Source organism: Chiloscyllium punctatum, chromosome 5 (genome assembly GCF_047496795.1).
Source record: "Chiloscyllium punctatum isolate Juve2018m chromosome 5, sChiPun1.3, whole genome shotgun sequence".
NCBI lineage: Eukaryota > Metazoa > Chordata > Chondrichthyes > Orectolobiformes > Hemiscylliidae > Chiloscyllium > Chiloscyllium punctatum.
The window spans coordinates 97,430,029-97,445,925 of record NC_092743.1 but is presented as its reverse complement, the minus strand read 5'-3'; the positions used below and the strand labels follow the sequence as shown (position 1 = coordinate 97,445,925).

Genomic DNA, 15,897 nt, shown 5'->3' with positions numbered 1-15,897 from the left:
AATGCCAGAGTCTATACATTCGATACTCGACTCATTCGATTGTGAATCTCAGCTGAAATCTGCTGGTTTTATAAAAAATATTTAACGTGGGGCACATGTCGAATGTAATACTGGCTGCACTGGGCAAGCTCTTTCATTGAAAGCGCACTGTACTCACTGACAATTCAGGACACCTGGACAGTCAGACCATAGGTTATTAAGTCAGCAGCTAAACTGAAATGGGTGCTCAGATCAGATTGCTGAAAGAGAGGGTTTGCTTAGACCAAAAGTCTCAGTGGTATTTATGAAGGAGTTTTGTTGACCAACTCTCTTGACTACAAGGAGAAAGTGAGGACTGTAGATGCTGGAGATCAGAGCTGAAAATGTATTGCTGGAAAAGCGTAGCAGGTCAGGCAGCATCCCAAGGAACAGGAGAATCGACGTTTCAGGCATCAGCCCTTCTTCAGCCCTTCTTCCCGCCGTACCAACCAGTACCCTTCCACTGACACCCTCCTTCGACTGACTGAACTGGTCCTCACCTTTTCCTCCGCTACATCGATGACTGTATCGGCGCTGCCTCGTGCTCCCATGAGGAGGTTGAACAGTTCATCCACTTTACCAACACTTTCCACCCCGACCTCAAATATCTCTTTTCCCGCCATACCAACCAGTACCCTTCCACCGACACCCTACTTCGACTGACTGAACTGGTCCTCACCCTGAACAACTTCTCTTTCCAATCCTCCCACTTCCTCCAAACCAAAGGAGTAGCCATGGGCACCCGCATGGGCCCCAGCTATGCCTGCCTCTTCGTAGGATATGTGGAACAGTCCATCTTCCGCAGCTACACTGGCACCACTCCCCCACCTTTTCCTCCGCTACATCGATGACCGTATCGGCGCAGCCTCGTGCTCCCACGAAGAGGTTGAACAGTTCATCTACTTTACCAACACTTTCCACCCCGACCTCAAATACCTCATTCCTGAAGAAGGGCTGATGCCCGAAACATTGATTATCCTGTTCCTTGGATGCTGCCTGACCTGCTGCGCTTTTCCAGCAACACATTTCCAGCTCTTGGCTACAAGACCTGGCATTGGAGATGGCTTTCTGTGGGGCATATTTGATTCGTAGGATCACCTGAACAAGCACTACTGACCTTGCCTTTGGAGAAGGTCAATGTAACTTTAGCAAGCCCCAAACTCTACCAACTTTCATTTAATTCGCCATTACCTCAGGAAAGTTTATTATAGAAAATCCAGAACAAAGATTATGACAGTGGATAACTAAGAAAGGACTTCAGGTAAAATATTCAAGAAGTCAATTCATGCTGTCATTTCAATTATGAAATCATGCTATGCCATTTTAGTGACAAATATGTTCAAATGAAATTCCTCTGCAGTTTAATCAAAGTTTAAAACTCATTTAATGTTTCCTACAATGCAACATTCACTACAAAAGTGCTTGGTTAACTGTAAAGCATTTTGGAATGTTCTGAGGTTACGAAAGGTTGTATACATCCAGGCCTTACTTCTTAAAGTGGAATCAATGTCATATTCCTTGTTACTAATAACACAGGGCACAATTTTAATTCATGGTTTTATAAAAGAGTCTCGAGAATGTGCTGCTTTTAAACATGGTAGAATCATGAAAAACTCAATGCAAGAGGAAGCCATTCACTTCTAATGCCCTCATCAGTAATAGCTTAAAATCTTACTTAACAGCTCAGATTCTATTTTTCTGATTTTGTTGTAATTTATTTTGTTAATCAGTGACATCATATCAAAACGTTATTGCCTCTTATTCTTTGTAATGCAGATGGTCTGTCCTTTGCGAAGTTCAGTGCAGCATCAGCCAAGTTTCTATCTAAAGTGGCAGTTTAATATACAGCATCCGATTAAGCCCCACAATCAAACCAGAACCTTGCCCCATGGAGAAAATAATTGTGTTACAACCAGATTTATATATTATAATAAATTAAAGTTCGGTCCTTTTTTAAAATTTACAGAAGCGACGAAAGGAGTTTTAATTCTGGAAATAGATAGATGCTATGTTTATCTATACTTATTGTCCATTTTCTGGTCATGGTTTTGAGTTTGCAGAATTTTATCTAGAATTTGTTTATGCTGTATTGACAATGTACATGAAGAGTTTGTGTTTTTCGCTATAAACAGATAAATATATTTTATCGCTATAACTATTTGAAATCAAATATGTGTGAAAGTCATTTGACAAATACAAGGTCTGATGCTAAGATACAGTATTTGAAAGCAATCACCATTAATTTTAATTATGAAAAGTATCAAAATTATTACAATGTAAAATGTTCCTCAATTTAATACCCACCAATTCAATGATCATACATCTAAAAGTCTGTATCATAATCCCTGTTTACTTTATGTACGAATGAAGTAATGCAGTGTTTCAGAATTAGTGAATGGTAACAGTAACCTCGCCAATAATCTTGGACCTCCATTAATAACCCTGTTCTTTTTTTGGCAGCTTGACCAAAGTAATTTGCTTTTTTAATCATCCCTCTTCTTTCTTAACGAATAAGGTTCCCCCAACACCAATGGTTTGTCAGGCTGTAATGTGATACCTTCTTCAAGGCTGCATGTTGCTGCATTTTTGCTGCCTCACTGCATAATAGTACTATTCTTTCCATATGCTAGTGACTCCTATGTGCCTTACTTTCAGTAACAGTGAGTTGTGAATACTACAAGGTGCCTCTGTAACTGGCAGGTTTCAAGAGGGGAGCCTTTACAAATCTGATCTCATCATTTGATATGACATGTGCTGATTTAGCAGAGAAAATAACTCGCCTTGAAGGTGGGTAGAATAAAATAGAAGAAAATGCACTGGAGGATGTTAAAAGCAAGATTAGAATTCAAAGTGAAAGAAGAACAAAATGCATATTTTCAAAAGCATGCTTCTGGAGTGATTTAGAAGCTATTAGCGACTACATTTTACACAGAAATAAGTTACGCGTTAAATGATTCACCACATTATTTCTATAGCTGCAATGCTTTTTAACTTTTAGAAAATTGAGATTTTCTCTCACCCTGACACTTATAAATTGCAGAAGTCCATATGGAAAATATCAAAGCATGTAGTAACTTTCAAAATGCCCTTTGATATATGGAGATATACACAACTAGAGACTTGAAAGCTATTTGCTGTGCTGTTTGTGCCCTTCCATTAAGCAACTGAGGAGAGCACGCAGTGTGCCCAGATGGTAATGGGCCTGTCTAGGAGTATATTTTGCCAGTCCTCACTTGATTTGCTGAATGATGAACCACAATATAATGCGACATGTGAGCCATTGTAGGATAGGAGGCAGTTAGTAGACTGTAAGTGCACCTTCAATTATTATAGAAAGACTTCAGTGCTAAAGTGTACCAGTGCATAGTCCAGATCATCCCCTTTCAATTGAGTGGCAGAGGTTGTTTGGCTGTGGGAAGCTTTCGTTTGAGGCATACTGGGGAAAAAGAATGAAAAAGCCAAGTATCGAAAAGAAATTCTTGGAAATTACTGTCCTGCTTCTCTAAGATAAGAGATAAAAAGATGTTCAACAATTAGAAAATTAGTTCATTCAGACAAATGTATTTAATAATGAATTTATAGTTACATAGTGCCATTTAAGAATTACTCATATTTTGATTTTATTAAGACCTGCAAGCTTACACTCAAATTAAACTTGTATTAGAAAGGGAGCAGCTTTGAAGTATTGTGGCATTTATTTTAAATAATCGAAATGATACACATTAAAGCCAAACCATAGTCTTTTACTTTGCCAAGACTCCCTGGGGCTGATGGTGCATCCTCTCCAAAAGCTGAATCGATCCATTTATGATGCGTACAGGTTTCTGACAGAGAGTAGCAGAAGAAACAAAATATAATTTCCTTGGACTTTTAAATGATCTCATTTGCTTGTTTTAAAGAGAAAAGTAGAAATGACGAAGACAGGTAGTTGAGCTGTGGGTTTCTGAATATTTTTGTTTTTTTCTGTGGGGGAGCGACAATGGACCGTTGATTAGGCAATAAATGCAATTCTGTGGCAATAAATCCTGTGGTAAAAGCTGCTTTGCTTATCATATGTTGAGGACGTGAATGGCTCATTGTCATAACATGCTTTATTTTAGCTTTAATTTGCTGCCAGCAGACTGCTAAAATATATTAGAATTTAAATACTTCTGGCATTATGATGAAAATGCAATTTTATTTCATTTCAGTCTTTTCAGCAACGCTGAGATATAGCATTGTTCATTTGGCTACAAAGAGTTGTGCCTTCTGTTCATAATTGTTTTAGCCATTTTTTTTTGCCAGGGATAAGGTCACTTTCTCCAGTCAAACAAGTCATCTTCCTATTAAACTAATTTGCCTACATGCAAATTTTGTCATTTTTACCTCATTAACTATTTATCATGGAATAAAAAAATTTATATTCATGAAGGAGAGGCTAGCAGCTTGATGGAGCTGAAACTAATATTTTGCAACTGTAATGATTTTTGCATCCTTAATTAGGTGGAATAAGGTTGATATGATTAGGTCAAGATGTAGTATTTTTCATTAAAAATACATTTCAGACACTGTATTCATAATGTGTCCTTGCAATTAAAATAAAGGAGCAAATGTGATTCATGTTATGTTCCTTGATTAATGCCAGGATAGGAAAGTGTATCATTTTCGTTCACAGCCAGAGGTAGTGGCCTCAGTACAATACAGGTGTAATACTGAATGTTTTGTTCCAGGTAAAGTATACCAATCAATTCAAGTTCATAATGAACACATTAATTATTTAAAAGCAGTCATGCAGATGGATCTAATTAATTGTCTCATGTCATCTCTGTGATTATTGTCCCTGTAAAAATTGAGAAGGGGGTTGGTGGAAATGAGGATTCTACATTTCTATAATGCTTAGATGGATATGCAAACTATTTTTCAGGAATATTTGGACAGTGATGGAAAAGCTGTGTGGTTATCTATAATTTTTGTAGTAATTTATATGAAGCTTCGCTGACATGTGTTAATAGCACTTGATTGCCCTCAAGATGTTTTCACAACAGAAATCTGTAAGTGCCACATCAAAGTTTGCTCAGCCAAACAGTTTTTTCTTCACATCCAGATAATTTGTGACCACAGGCAAGCATTTGAAATCCAAGGTGGTTTGCAACCATTCTTATAGCAAATCTGTCATCAGTTAGATGGCACAGATTGGCTTCCTAATGAAGAGTAACTACTTGTGGTTCTTGTCATTCTCACATAAGCAGTTCTTCACCCTGATTCTGAACTGGCATTGTATTCATATCTGCCCCATCCCATGTAATCTGTCTTAACGCAGAATTGTATCCATGTGCATTATTTCTGCAGAGAATTTTCTTTTTACTTGGTGTGGAATGAGGAAGCAAGAAACTGATTATTGGGGTTATCCCACTATCCTCACATATGTCACTTTAGATCTCACTAAGACCACAGTTTCAGGTGGATTTCTTTTATATGATTGCCAAATTGTACCATCTGTGGACACCATTTTAAAATAAAAATGATGGAATGAAACATGAGCCTCAACACAAATCAGAAACATCTTTATTGTTGGAACTGACCAAGTTGCTTGCATTAATTAAAATGAATAAGGAACCGTATTGGTATATAATGACATCTTTACGAATACAGGGGTTCTTCAAGCAAAGCTAATGTTGAAGAAGCTTCCTTTTTCTTGCTGTGCATTTTTTTCAAATTCAGAGTGCCAATATTTTGCAGTAGTTCAGTCATTTATTAAGCCCGTCAACATGAGTAACAAGGGATACATTGCTTTTTTGACCTACTTAGTCTGTTTCCATTTGCTCAGTTTCACAAGAGGCGAGTCACAAGGCAGGTAGCTGCACACTTTTTTTGCTGCAAAAGTAGCTTCTGTTTCCTGAGAAGGCTTGGAGAGGCGAGACAAAGGCAGATGAAACAAAGAGTGCTCAGAGCACATTGTTGTAAAACGCAAAGCAATGTGTGAAATACAAAGAAGTAAATAAAGCAAAAATGTAAACTTCACAACTAGCTGGAGTATGAAAGGTTAAAAACAATGACTGCAGATGCTGGAAACCAGAGTCTAGATTAGAGTGGTGCTGGAAAAGCACAACAGTTCAGGCAGCATCCGAGGAGCAGTAAATCGACGTTTCAGGCAAAAGCCCTTCCCGAAACATTGATTTTCCTGCTCCTCGGATGCTGCCTGAACTGCTGTGCTTTTCCAGCACCACTCTAATCTAGACAATGTAGTATGATACAGCCCAACCGATTTAACATAAGTGGTGCAGTGTGTCTACTTTAATTGTAATGGCAAAATTTGCTTTCTTTGTTTTATTTTTTCTTACCAGTTTTGATTTCATGTTGTGCCCCGATGATATGCAAAACCATGCAGCCTAAATGTGCTAGTTCTGCTAACATTGCCTAGTGGGTCAGTGCACTGGAAATTATGTTTTCTTCTCTGCGTTCTTCATTTTTCGATCAACAGGCTTCAAGCGAATGCTTATTTTTAACAGAAAATAATGAACCATGAGAACTAGCAGCTGAACAGACTTTCAAATGTGTTAAATTGAAATATACAATATTGGTGCCTAGTGATGCCTGTCTAAATATCTGCTGGCTGCTTCAGAATGATATTGTCGTTCTCACAAAATCAGAGCAGATTCTCCTAAGTGCTGCTGCACTGTGTTCATTTTACCATCGAAACCATTAGGGTCGGTTTGACTGTTTCATTTTAACAGACTGCGCACTTTTTCTGAAAGAAATGTTTCCCCTTATCAGCCATTCGCTTGCTGCCATGATGGGTGCTACCTTTTTTTTTCAAAAATCGTGCAGAAATTCTTGCAAGGAATTTTACTTCCCCACCCCCCCCCCCCCCCAAAAAAACACCTAATACCCAGCAAGCTGCAGCAACAGATTTCACCATAGTCTACCTTTTCACCATGTTAAATCAGGCCAGAAGCAGGCAGAGGGAATAGTGGGAGTCCCAACCTTGTTTGCAGAGCGCCTGTTTATTTATCCCCCCCGCGAAGTACATTTGAGGAGGCTGACAGGGGTCAAAATCAAGGGATTAGTTGTAGAATTTAATGTGGGCGAAGTCTGCTGTCCATCTTGACGACCAGAACGTTCTGTTAGAATGACACATAAATAACCTATTATGTCCCCCACCCATGGAAATTCAAATGCACCTGTCAAATTGATAAAGCACTCGCCCAGAGGGAAGCATTGTTTACATTTTCACTCTAGTCTTCTGAAAAGTGAGATCCTAATTATTTTTTCCCTTGGAAATTAATGCCGGGTGTGATTGAAGTGCAAAAAAAAACTGTGAGCGTCATCCATAAATGGCGATAAATGTATTGAAGGTTTTTTTTTGTGTTTTAATGAGACCTGTAATGTTTACACTGTAGACTCATTACTTTCTTAATGTGCAGCCGCTAGTTCATTGACTGCAATGAGAAAGGTTAACGCAAAGCTGCCTTTGTGTGACACAGATGAATAGAGAAAGGCACATGCATAAGCTCACATGCACATATATATTTAACCATGTTTGTAATGCATGTGAGCACATGAACATGCAGTAGATTGACATAGGCACCAACAAAAAGAAGTGCGTAACATAAAATGGACACCTGTAAATAGTAAAATGTTTGACAAGATTTTCACTACAGAGGTTTTGAAATAGTGCTGTGAAGTATTAGCTATCATCAGTGGTCAAGGAATGTTGGAATCTTCCAACTCCTTCCTTGTCTTTAAATCAAATTTGGTTGTTCCAATCAGTACCTGTAATACTGAGAACAGGTTAAACGGATTTGTATTACAGAGAGTGGCATGGTGGCTCAGTGGTTAGCATTGCTGCCTCACAGTCCTAGGGTCCCAGGTTCAATTCTAGCTGTGGGTGACTGTGTGGAGTTTGCACATTCTCTCTGTGTCTGCATGGGTTTCCTCCCACATTCCAAAGATGTGCAGGTTAGGTGATTTGGCCATGGTTGTTAGGTACATTAGTCAGAGGGGGGTGGGTTACTCTTTGGAGGGTCGCTGTAGACTTGTTTGACTGAAGGGCCTGTTTCCACACTGGAGGGTATCTAATCTAAAAAAACATCTAGTTGTTGTACTAGGTACATAGCATTTGCCTCAAAGATGTTTTTGTTTATCTGGCTAGCTGAGGAGCAAAAAGCAATGTTAGGCAAATTCATTATCAGATATCTTATTGGAACAACCATGCTTCATAGTTACCCTCCAGAGCAAGACTCCAGTTCTCATTCTTGTACCTTGCAAGATTGTATAGTCAGTAAGCTGCATGGTTACAGAATATCTGTTAGAGTTTTCATAGGGGTAACCTCCCATAATAGTGAATCTTTCATGGGATTTCTCATGGCAAATTGGATTAAATTCTGTTTTATAATGAGAATAAAATTATGCCATTCATTATTCAGCTGTTGAAGAGAAGATGGACCGATACAGGCCTGGATCTTCAGGCTATGAGGTCTAATGCCTGCAAGTAAGTGCAGTCACGGCTTGTTGTTTAGGTAGGTATACAGATTGTGAAACATTTGCATCTTTCTGAATCCAGAACAGAAAGAAACAGCTTGAAAAGGTTGAAAGAAATGGATAGATAGGAATGCTTCTTCTGGTGTCATGGTCAACAGTGACTGGAGAGTGAACAATCATGGAGCAACATGAAAAGGTGCATGAAAAGGGTTAATGAATGTTCAACTCTCTTACTTTTCTAACATTTTTGAATCTGGGCATAGTAGGAGGCTACTCAGCCCCTCAAGCCTGTACATTTTCCAATCATTTAGATTAGATTACTTACAGTGTGGAAACAGGCCCTTCAGCCCAACAAGTCCACACCGACCCGCCGAAGCGCAACCCACCCATACCCCTACATTTACCCCTTACCTAACACTATGGGCAATTTAGCATGGCCAATTCACCTGACCTGCACATTTTTGGACTGTGGGAGGAAACTGGAGCACCCGGAGGAAACCCACGCAGACACGGGGAGAACGTGCAAACTCCACACAGTCAGTCGCCTGAGGCGGGAATTGAACCCAGGTCTCTGGTGCAGCAGTGCTAACCACTGTGCCACCGTGCCGCCCCATTTAGATCATGGCTAATTTCTGCTTCAGCTCCGTTTATCCACATAGGCTCCAGATTCATAATAATTTAACAAAAGTTAACAAAAATACCAATTTCAGTTTTGAAAATTTCAATTAATCATGCCATTGCTCTTTTGATGAGTGATCCTAGGCTTGTGTTGATCTTTGTGTGAAAAATGCTTCCAGAGTCTGCTCCTTCATCTTAATATTAGCATCATACTGATTTGTCTTGTGTTTTTCATCATTAGAAACAACTTTTTATCCTGACTCTTGAAGATTTTTATAGTCTTAAATATCTTGAATGCATGTGAGATATTTAAGAAGTCGTTCAAGCTAAGTTTCAGCAATCTCTACTTATAATTTAACCATTTAAACCCTGGTCAACCTGTATTGTGACCCTTTCAAAACCTTCACTGAGATTCAATGTTAAATACTGAATGCAACATTCAATGAGAAGTCTGATCAGACTTAGGTAGAATTGAATCAATACTTTCTAATTTTTGCCTTGGATGCCATTCTATTTGCCTTTTTAATGATATCTTAAACATCTTGACTGATTTTAAAGTAATTTTCATATGTGGACCACTAAATCCATCACCTTCCTCACAGTATAGGGAGCAAATCACTGTAGATGCTGGAATCCATACTGAAAACAAAATATTCTGGAAATCGCAGTCTATACTCAAAACGTTAGCATACTGTCTCTCCACGGATGCTGCCTGACCCTGTGACTTCCAGCAATTTTTGTTTTCAATGCTTCTCCACAAAGTTGCTTGCTTCAGATTAATTCAGCAGTTAGGTTGTCACTCTGACCTTCCTAATCAGTATGGTTTAGTACTACAGTGTAAAATGCGTTTTCTCAGAAAATTCCCACGAATATTATTGTTCGGTTCTTTGAATGTTCACCATATAGTAGTCAATCTAGTAGTTTTCTGAAACTGTTAGATTGCACTATTCCATTGATCTAGGAAAATCAACCTTGCCAGTGCTTGATCAATGGCCTTGGGATGGTTTACAATTGGCTTGATTAATTGTAGTCTTGCAAAGTTTGTCAAACGCAAAAAATCTCATTGTTTACAATTTCTTAACCAATATTATGAAATTAAAGAGATGATGCACATTTTATTGATATGAATAAATTTCGCTACAGTCTTTCAATTTGAATTTCAGTGGTCAAATTGAACTAAATTCAAAATTAAATTGAGTACACTTTGCCCTTGGTCTATCAACTATAACAACAACATAAAGGTTTGCTTGCAGAGCATTGATTTATGTTTAGTCCTCATGCAGTACCTGGTAGACCTGTCAACATCACAAGGACATAATGGAAAAAAAAACCCATGAGCTTGAATTTTACCACAAATTGACTGAGTGTCAATTTTGGGGAATTTCTTTGAGGGTTTCTCTCAGTGAGCCTAATGAGTTATCTTACCTCATTATAGGTGTACTGTTTTTCTGTGGCTCCAAGGTCACAATATTATGCACTCACCAGTGTGGGCATCTTCTGGGACTTGCATCACTAGCACCATATTTAAAGTCCAACTGCATACCAGCCCAATTGCTGCCAGGATTAAACCTTCACAATCGACATAGTGGGAGGGAAATGAGATAGTAAAGCTTCTGAGGACACAAAGGTGACACTTCACTGCAAATAAGAGCTCCTACTCATAAATGCATTGCTATTTTACATCAATACCTGGCTGATCACTTGTCATTATAGATGCTGCTATAAGAATAAGCTACACAGGCTACCTATCCTTACAGCAAGCTGATGTTAGAACCCCTATCTAGGGGAGAGGTACTCTCTCCCTCATGCCCATGGCATGATAACATCTTGTTATTGTCCAGTGGGAGCATCACATGTTGGGCAGAATCTAATTTGTGCCAGAATGACATGGGTAATGACAATACATGAGAGAAGTCCTCTGAGGCCTATCTTGATGTTAGAAACAACTCCTTGCATCTTGTGACAAAGCTCTGGGTTTCACGTTGAGATTGTGACTAGGGAGCAATGAGCTGCCTACTAAGGGGGATTATTGCATTATTGATAATCTTATTAACTGCAGTTCTTGCCTCATTAATGTGCAGCTTCCTGTTCTATCACCTGCCACAATCAGACTTGAAGTTGAGAATTTTTCACATGGACATTAGAATGGACACCTGGCAACTGCAACTCATTGCTGGATGCTGAGGAGTTATCCAAGTTGCTCAACACAAAGTAACATCTCAGGGTGTGATTCATGGGCATCGGCTGCATGCACGCTTCAACCATGGACCCTGGCATCCAATAACTGCCAACGCCATAGTCTCCTCATGACATCTCTCCAATCACCTGCAGGACATTAGGAAAATATGTGGACCTGCATTACAGGGCACATTGGCAACTAAGCTTTGAAAGGCTGCTGTAAAGTCACCTGGCCCACCTGGTCCTCTCATTTGTCTCTCAACCCTTCAGGCACTCTGCCTGTATTCCTGATGAAGGGCTTTTGCCCGAAACGTTGATTTTCCTGCTCCTTGGATGCTGTCTGAACTGCTGTACTTTTCCAGCACCACTCTAATCCAGGATCTGGTGTCCAGCATCTGCAGTCATTGTTTTTACCTGGCCCACAGGGGCAAGCACCTAGCTCACAATTGCACTTGGCTGCATCTAAGTCTGCTTGCTTATTTTCTTAGTGCCGTCGTAATTAGCAGCCACATGCATCCTATGCCATACTTATTAGAACATTGGGAGCTTCAGACAGAGCCAGATGCTATCAGAACTGTTTTACTGAGGTGACCTTTTGCAGAGACACCCAGACATGCTGCTTATCATGTTCATCAGTGTGGATCTGTCTGGAGGGATGATACCTTGTTGGACAGCACACTGAGATGCCAACCTAACACTTACAGCATGTGGCAGCTGCCTGTGTGGCAAATACACTGCACCTTTATCTAACCAAATGGCCATGATGGAAAATGGTGGGGGCTAGTCCTTTGATGAATGGGTAGGGGGTGGACAGCTGTCAATCAGGATTCCTGGTATCGTCAGTCACAGTCATGCACAGTCCACATACATTTCAGGGGATTGGCAACAGCCAGTAATCCACATGGTCTGCACATAGTCAGGGGATCTGTCCAGTCAAAATCTGGAAGGTGGTCAATCCTGTAGAGTCTTCATATGCAGTCAGGGATATTGCATATCATTTGTCATGGAGCTGCACATACGGCATTTAGGTATCTGGTCAGTCAAGTTTAAGGATTGCTTGTTGAAGTTGGTTCAGAGGTCTGGGGTGAATACTGTCCTGGGGGGGGAGGGGGGGTGTTCCATGCTTTGACTGTTGAGGAGGGTGTGGGGGTGCATGTCATTGTCAAGGGGTAAGGTAGTAAAGTCTGGAGGTGATGAAAGCAGAGGCATTGATGTATGGACAGGGATATCAATGGTGTCAAACTCCAGGTGTAAGGCAGCGGTGGTATGTGGAACAGCATCCAAAGATAGTTGTAAGCTATGTGGAAGCCAATGTAATTGGCAGTGATTTCCACTGTGGCCTCCATAGAGGCAGTGCAGAGGTCTGTGGTAGACACTGTTGAAGCTGAAAGGGCAAGAGGATAGTTGGAAACAAAGTTCACTTTGGGAATTCTCCACATGGGGGAATGTGTGGGAATGGGCTGTTCAGATAGTATGAGGTAAAAGGGCACTTGGTGACTTTGGGGGTACCTGGTGACTAGGCAGAGTCCTGTCCAGGCTCAGTTAATTCATCCTGGAAATGTGTTCCAATTAGGTTCTGTCTGGTTTCTCACACAGGAAGGTGTGTCGCTCTATTATGGGTCCCTTGGATGTCCCTGTAGGTCAATATCCTGATGCTTCATCTTCATCCTCAGACATTTACTGTCAAAACATAATTTCCTGTGCATCCGCCAACCCCCCCCCCCGCCCACTTTTTTGGGTCCTGTTATGAAGAGTACAACTACCACAATGTCATTTATCCATTGTGTTAGCATCTCTTCCCGAAAAAAGAAGCCATGCTTGAAAACAATGGACCATGTCCTTGCAAACTTACAGTTCAGTGTGTGAATGTGGCAGCTCTGACATGTTGTCTTCCAGTAAGAGGTATGAAATGTGATGTAGAATTGGTAAACCCAAGCGAGATTTTAAAATTAACATCTGATTAGATTTGCTTTTCTGACGTGGCACGGAGGCAATTGATGCAAGCTAGGTAACAATCATAGTGTTGGAGGCCTTAACATTTGAAGTTCATTTTTGCCAAAGAATTGCAATTTGATACCAGCTGGGTGGCATTACTGACTCAGTGAATTCAGGATTAATGCCAGTGCCCCTGGCTGATCTCATATTCAAATAATCATACTCCATCCTGAAAAGAAACATCTGTAAATTATTCTGTATTCTCTGTATCTATTTCATCTTATTACTGTGCAGTTGTAAAGTGGTCAAGATTTCAGCTACATGTTTTTCTGAGTGACTTGCAGGTCCTGCAAGATAAACAAGAGTCATCCCACCCATCCTTTATGTCCCCTTTTGTGTTGGGAGCACATGACCATTCAGCCTCCATCCTTTGCCATGAAATCCTTTTCGTTAATTGTTAACATTCCCAATGCATTTCCTGAGCCCCTGCCTTTGGGAAGGTGGCCATACACTTGCCCATTTTGAAATCAGAGTGGCTGTCACTTGTGAGATTACCACCCCTCCCTCACAGCTTCTCAGCCCCTTCTATACTCTATTAAAATGCACTCTTCAATCTTGAATTGTCCCTTTTCACTACAATCATTCCCTCACTGACCCTGTCCAATGAAACCCATCACCAGACTTGAGCCTCCCACTTTCCTCAGGCTCCATGGACTGCCTCTGGAGAAGGCCCCGAACCCCAGGATTGTCTTTCAGGATAGCCCTGACTGAGAACTATCTAGTTTCTGGACAGATCTCTCCACACACCCTGACTGATGTATCAGTAATCCATGGAGTGGTTGCACTTGACCTGCATAGTTTGCGGTGTTCCAATCACCGGACTTCAAAGACTCAGGTCACAGACTCTGGTTGAACCAAGCAGCTGATTGGTATTGGCCAGTGCTGGGCCCTGGAGCCAGATGGACTCCTTTGACTGTGGTGGTACAGCTTGACTGCCTGAGATCCCCCCCCCCCCTCCCCCCTACCTCCATTGACCTCATTAAGAACTGTTCCCCTCTGACTGTCAGACATGGCCATTTGGTTGAATCACACGCAGTGCGTGTCCTGTGTTAGCTGTTGGCATATGCTGTAGGTTTTGCACTGCCATAGCCCAGTGCTATGTAGCTATGTGTTTGCCCCCTTTACTTTTCAATTCTCTGAATCATTACAAGCTGCCTGCCTCTGTCTCTCTGTTGACCAGCAATAAAAGATACATAGGCTAGCAACCTCCAAGTAAGTGCGAAGTGAGCCAGTGCCAAGAAAGCAAGCAAAGAGCATTTTTCGTGCTGATGCATGAGTTGCATGTGTGTCCTTGCATGAAGCATTCAAGTCATAAATCTTCCTCTGCTCCAAAGTGAAGTCCTATAAGGCTGAAATGGTGTGACAATTGGACCCAAGAGCAGCCATGATGATGCAGTGAGGCTGGTTGTTCAGTGCTGTCAACTTGCATGAAGGAAGGGCAGGGAAAGACATTGTCCATGGAGCATGCAGGTAATGGTGTGGACAGAGTTGTTTGCAGGCCCAGAGAAGCAAGCAGTGAGGTGCTAGTGCCAGGTAATCACTCTGAATTTATTGTTAGGAATTGGCAGCCATCTTACTTTCTCAGGAAAGGAGAACTGCATATAAATGAGGCAACATAGCTAATAATGAGATGGAAATGAACTCACCATAAGCAAGATTCAAAAATCATCATTTAAAGCTTCAAGGAAAAATGAGAAATATTTTTTTCAGAAAGAGACATCAATCAGCTTGCAGTCCTGAAACAGGTGATCTTGGAAAACCATTGAGAGGATAAAGGAGAGAATATGAATTAGTCCTGGCAAATAACATTAAGGATAATCCAAACAGATTTTACAAGTACATAAGAGCAAGAGAACAACAGAGAGAGAGAGTGAGAGTGAGAGAGAGACCCCTTAAAGATTGTCGAGGTCATCTTTGACTTGAACATGAGGGGATAGGAGAGATATTCAATGAATATTTTGAATTTGTTTCTACTCTGGAGAAAGAAATTGGGGGGGGGGGGGTTGTTAGAAAAAACTTAGAAATAAAAATGGATATTTTGAAAACGGGTCACATTACAGAAGTATTAGTGCTGGAGGTCTTAGAAAATATAAAAGGTTGATAAATCTCCAGACCTGATCTAGTTTATCCCAGGACTTTGTGGGAAGTCAAGTAGAAAATTGTAGGGCCCCTTCCAAAAATATTTGTATCATCTATAAATATGGGTGAGCTGCCGAATGGCTGGAGAGAGGCTACTATTGTGCCTTTGTTTAAGGGATTAAGGAACCTACTAGGAACAACAGACCTAAGAGTCTGACTTCACTGCTGGGTAAGTCATTGGAAGTGATTCTGAAAGATAATATTTATATGCATTTGGAGAGACAAGGGATGATTAGGGATAGTCAACATGGTTTTGAATCCATCATAGAAGCTCCACGTCCTACCCAGATCCATCTTCAGGATTAGAGGCTGTAGGCTGAGGATGGGAAGTAGGGGGAATTGTGAAATAGGGGCAATAATATTTGTAAGGGGTACTATTGTAAAGGATCGATGGAATGGGGATTCACCCAGGGTCAGGAACGCCCTGGCTTCAAAGTAGGGACAGTGAATGACCATTGAATGCCACTTCATATGCCAGGGGCTGGTGGG

General features: G+C 40.7%; 1 protein-coding gene across 1 annotated transcript in view; it reads left to right on the top strand.

Moving 5' to 3' along the window:
- Positions 1 to 15,897, top strand: part of ofcc1 (orofacial cleft 1 candidate 1) — a 306,357-nt gene that overhangs the window by 234,324 nt on the left and 56,136 nt on the right. The window lies entirely within an intron of this gene.